Below are 5,708 nucleotides of genomic sequence, written 5' to 3' on the forward strand. Positions count from 1 at the left end.
GAGGTCTTCCAAGGGCCCGTAGAGAGCACCACCCCGAAGCGCTTTTCTCCCGTGATTGGGAGCATTGTGTGCGGCTGGCGGGACAGCGGGAGGGAGTACTTGAAATCCAGCCTTTGGAGGCAGCCGGGGAGGTCTTCCAAGGGCCGGGAGAGAGCACCACCCTGAAGGGCTTTTCTCCTGGGCTTGGAGCATTTGCACGGATGGCGGGAACAGCGAGTGGGAGTGCTTGCAAACCGGCATTTGGGGGCAGCCCGGGAGGTCTTTCTTGGGCCCAGAGAGAACACCACCCCGAAACGCTTTTCTCCCGGGCTTGGGAGCATTGTGCGCGGGTGGCGGGAACAGCAGGCAGAAGTGCTTGCAAACCGGCCTTGGAGGCAGCCGGGGAGGTCTTCCAAAGCCCGGAGTGAGCACCACCCCAAAATGCTTTTCTCCCGGGCTTGGGAGCATTGTGCGCAGCTGGCGTGAACAGCGGGATTGAGTGCTTGCAAACCAGCCTTTGGAGGTAGCCGGGGAGGTCTTCCAGCGGGAGAGTGCCAGTTGTTCTCAGAGGCCCCACAGGCCAGGGGCAGGACCCAGCAGTGTCCCTGCCTCTGGCAGCCTTGCCCAGACCTTCCTGGCCTCCGGGGGTACTACCCCACCAAGGGGCAGGCTGCGGGGCCTGGGTCCAGACATGCCCGGGCGCCTCCCCAGGCTCATCCCCGCTGGTGCCTTTCCCCTGGGCCTAGGCCTCGGTTGAGGCCTCCTTGGAGAGGAGGTTGCCGGCAGGGGCTGTCTGCACACTGCAAGGTGCTGGAGCTCAGAGGGCCTCGTCAGAGGGAAAGGACCAGCAAAGGGCTGGATGCCCAAGACCTCTTTGACCCAGCAGCCTCAGGGCAGCAGGGAGAGCAAGAGGCCCAACTTGCCCCTAGGTCGGCTCTACCCCGTCCCACACAGGCAGCCAGCCCAGCAGCAGCCTGGCAGTCTCTGGCTCCCCCGAACTCTCTGCCGGTGTAGGGGGCAGGAACAGACGTGTGCATGTCGTTCTGCCTTGGCCTGGGAGTGTGTTCCCCCTGCCTGTCCCCCAGGCTCAGGGGCAAGGGCCCGGAGAGAGCACCACCCCGAAGCGCTTTTCTCCTGGGCTTGGGAGCATTGTGCGTGCCTGGCGGGAACAGCGGGCCGGAGTGCTTGCAAACCGGCCTTTGGAGGCAGCCGGGGAGGTCTTCCAGCGGAAGAGTGCCGGTTGTGCTCAGACGCCCCACAGGCCAGGGGCAGGACCCAGCAGTGTCCCTGCCCCTGGCAGCCTTGCCCAGACCCTCCTGGCCTCCGGGGGTACTGCCCCACCAAGGGGCAGGCTGCGGGGACTGGGTCCAGACATGGCCGGGCGCCTCCCCAGGCTCATCCCCGCTGGTGCCTTTCCCCTGTGCCTAGGCCTCGGTTGAGGCCTCCTTGGAGAGGAGGTTGCTGGCAGGGGCTGTCTCCACACTGCAAGGTGCTGGAGCTCAGAGGGCCTCGTCAGAGGGAAGGGACAAGCAAGGGGCTGGATGCCCAAGATCTCTTTGGCCCAGCAGCCTCAGGGCAGCAGGGAGAGCAAGAGGCCCAACTTGCCCCTAGGTCGGCTCTGCCCCTTCCCACACAGGCAGCCAGCCCAGCAGCTGCCTGACAGACTCTGGCTCCCCCGAGCTCTCTGCCGGTGCATGGGGCAGGAACAGACGTGTGCATGTCGTTCTGCCTTGGCCTGGGAGTGTGGACCCCCTGCCTGGCCCCCAGGCTCAGGGGAAAGGGCCCGGAGAGAGCACCACCACGAGGCGATTTTCTCCCGGGCTTGGGAGCATTGTGCGCCCTTGGTTGGAACAGTGGGCGGGAGTGCTTGCAAACCGGCCTTTGGAGGCAGCCGGGGAGGTCTTCCAGTGGGAGAGGGCCGGTTGTGCTCAGAGGCCCCACAGGCCAGGGGCAGGACCCAGCAGGTCCCCTGCCCCTGGCCAGCCTTTCCCAGACCTTCCTCGCCTCCGGGGGTACTGCCCCACCAAGAGGCAGGCTGCGGGGACTGGGTCCATACATGCCCGGGCGCCTCCCCAGGCTCATCCCCGCTGGTGCCTTTCCCCTGTGCCTAGGCCTCGGTTTAGGCCTCCTTGGAAAGGAGGTTGCTGCCAGGGGCTGTCTCCACACTGCAAGGTGCTGGAGCTCAGAGGGCCTCGTCAGAGGGAAGGGACCAGCAAGGGGTTGGATGCCCAAGACCTCTTTGGCCCAGCAGCCTCAGGGCAGCAGGGAGGGCAAGAGGCCCAACTTGCCCCTAGGTCGGCTCTGCCACTTCCCACACAGGCGGCCAGCCCAGCAGCTGCCTGACAGACTCTGGCTCCCCCGAGCTCTCTGCCGGTGGAGGGGGCAGGAACAGACGTGTGCATGTGGTTCTGCCTTGGCCTGGGATTGTGGATCCCCTGCCTGGCCCCCAGGCTCAGGGGCAGGGGCCCGGAGAGACCACCACCCCGAAGCGCTTTTCTCCGGGGTTTTGGAACATTGTGTGTGCCTGGCGGGAACAGCGAGTGGGAATGCTTGCAAACCGGCCTTTGGGGGCAGCCGGGGAGGTCCTCCATGGTCCCTGAGAGAACACCACCCCGAAGCGCTTTTCTCACGGTCTTGGGAGCATTGTGCGCGGCTGGCGGGAACAGCGGGCATGAGTGCTTGCAAACTGTCCTTTGGAGGCAGCCGGGGAGGTCTTCCAAGGGCCGGACTGATCACCACCCCAAAATGCTTTTCTCTCGGGCTTGGGAGCATTGTGCGCGGCTGTCGGGAACAACAGACATGAATGCTTGCAAACCGGCCTTTGGAGGCAGCCCGGGAGGTCTTCCAAGGGCCCGGAGAGAGCACCACCCCAAAATGCTTTTCTCCCGGGCTTGGGAGCATTGTGCGTGGCTGGCGGAAGCAGCGGGAATGAGTACTTACAAACCGGCCTTTGGAGGCAGCCGGGGAGGTCTTGAAAGTGCCCGGAGAGAGCACCACCCCGAAGCGCTTTTCTCCCGGGCTTGGGAACATTGTGCGCGGCTGGCGGGAACAGCAGGCAGGACTGCTTGCAAACTGGCCTTTGGAGGCAGCCGGGGAGGTCTTCCAAGGGCCCGGAGTGAGCACCACCCCAAAATGCTTTTCTCCCGGGCTTGGGAGCATTGTGCGAGCCTGACGTGAACAGCGGGCGGGAGTGTTTGCAAACAGGACTTTGGAGGCAGCCGGGGAGGTCTTCCAGTGGGAGAGGGCCGGTTGTGCTCAGAGGCCCCACAGGCCAGGGTCAGGACCCAGCAGGGCCCCTGCCCATGGACAGACTTGCCCAGACCTTCCTGGACTCCGGGGGTACTGCCCCACCAAGGGGCAGGCTGCGGAGACTGGGTCCAGACATGTCCGTGCGCCTCCCCAGGATCATCCCCGCTGGTGCCTTTCCCCTGGGTGTAGTCCTCGGTTGAGGCCTCTTTGGAGAGGAGGTTGCTGGCAGGGGCTGTCTTCACACTGCAAGGTGCTGGAGCTCAGAGGGCCTCGTCAGAGGGAAGGCACCAGCAAAGGGCTGGATGCCCAAGACCTCTTTGACCCAGCAGCCTCAGGGCAGCAGGGAGAGCAAGAGGCCCAACTTGCCCCTAGGTCGGCTCTGCCCCGTCCCACTGCTGCTGCCAGCAGCAGCCTGGCAGTCTCTGGCTCCCCCGAGCTCTCTGCCGGTGTAGGGGGCAGGAACAGACGTGTGCATGTCGTTCTCCCTTGGCCTGGGAGAGTGTTCCCCTTGCCTGGCCCCAGGCTCAGGGGCAAGGGCCCGGAGAGAGCACCACCCCAAAGCGCTTTTCTCCCGGGCTTGGGAGCATTGTGCGTGCCTGGGGGAACAGCGGGTGGGAGTGCTTGCAAACCGTCTTTTGGAGGCAGACGGGGAGGTCTTCCAGCGGGAGAGTGCCGGTTGTGCTCAGACGCCCAACAGGCCAGGGGCAGGACCCAGCAGTGTCCCTGCCCCTGGCAGCCTTGCCGAGACCTTCCTGGCTTCCGGGGGTACTGCCCCACCAAGGGGCAGGCTGCGGGGACTGGGTCCAGACATGGCCGGGCGCCTCCCCAGGATCATCCCCGCTGGTGCCTTTCCCCTAGGCCTAGGCCTCGGTTGAGGCCTCCTTGGAGAGGAGGTTGCTGGCAGGGGCTGTCTCCACACTGCAAGGTGCTGGAGCTCAGAGGGCCTCATCAGAGGGAAGGGACCAGCAAGGGGCTGGATGCCCAAGACCTCTTTGGCCCAGCAGCCTCAGGGCAGCAGGGAGAGGAAGAGGCCCAACTTGCCCCTAGGTCGGCTCTGCCCCTTCCCACACAGGCGGCCAGCCCAGCAGCTGCTTGACAGACTCTGGCTCCCCCGAGCTCTCTGCCGGTGCAGGGGTCAGGAACAGACGTGTGCATGTGGTTCTGCCTTGGTCTCCGAGTGTGAACCAACTGCCTGGCCCCCAGGTTCAGGGGCAAGGGCCCGGAGAGAGCACCACCCCGAAGCGCTTTTCTCCCGGGCTTGGGAGAATTGTGCGTGCTTGGTGGGAACAGTGGGCGGGAGTGCTTGCAAACCGGCCTTTGGAGGCAGCCGGGGAGGTCTTCCAGGGGGAGAGGGCCGGTTGTGCTCAGAGGCCCCACAGGCCAGGGGCAGGACCCAGCAGGGCCCCTGCCCCTGGCCAGCCTTGCCCAGACCTTCCTGCCTCCTGGGTTATAGCCCCACCAAGGGGCAGGCTGCGGAGACTGGGTCCAGACATGTCCGTGCGCCTCCCCAGGATCATCCCCGCTGGTGCCTTTCCCCTGGGTGTAGTCCTCGGTTGAGGCCTCTTTGGAGAGGAGGTTGCTGGCAGGGGCTGTCTCCACACTGCAAGGTGCTGGAGCTCAGAGGGCCTCGTCAGAGGGAAGGCACCAGCAAAGGGCTGGATGCCCAAGACCTCTTTGACCCAGCAGCCTCAGGGCAGCAGGGAGAGCAAGAGGCCCAACTTGCCCCTAGGTCGGCTCTGCCCCGTCCCACACAGGCAGCCAGCCCAGCAGCAGCCTGGCAGTCTCTGGCTCCCCCGAGCTCTCTGCCGGTGTAGGGGGCAGGAACAGACGTGTGCATGTCGTTCTCCCTTGGCCTGGGAGAGTGTTCCCCTTGCCTGGCCCCAGGCTCAGGGGCAAGGGCCCGGAGAGAGCACCACCCCAAAGCGCTTTTCTCCCGGGCTTGGGAGCATTGTGCGTGCCTGGGGGAACAGCGGGTGGGAGTGCTTGCAAACCGTCTTTTGGAGGCAGACGGGGAGGTCTTCCAGCGGGAGAGTGCCGGTTGTGCTCAGACGCCCAACAGGCCAGGGGCAGGACCCAGCAGTGTCCCTGCCCCTGGCAGCCTTGCCGAGACCTTCCTGGCTTCCGGGGGTACTGCCCCACCAAGGGGCAGGCTGCGGGGACTGGGTCCAGACATGCCCGGGCGCCTCCCCAGGCTCATCCCCGCTGGTGCCTTTCCCCTAGGCCTAGGCCTCGGTTGAGGCCTCCTTGGAGAGGAGGTTCCTGGCAGGGGCTGTCTCCACACTGCAAGGTGCTGGAGCTCAGAGGGCCTCGTCAGAGGGAAGGGACCAGTAAGGGGCTGGATGCCCAAGACGTCTTTGGCCCAGCAGCCTCAGGGCAGCAGGGAGAGCAAGAGGCCCAACTTGCCCCTAGGGCGGCTCTGCCCCTTCCCACACAGGCGGCCAACCCAGCAGCTGCCTGACAGACTCTAGCTCCCCCAAGCT

Source organism: Dama dama, unplaced genomic scaffold, assembly GCF_033118175.1.
Source record: "Dama dama isolate Ldn47 unplaced genomic scaffold, ASM3311817v1 ptg000020l, whole genome shotgun sequence".
Lineage (NCBI taxonomy): Eukaryota > Metazoa > Chordata > Mammalia > Artiodactyla > Cervidae > Dama > Dama dama.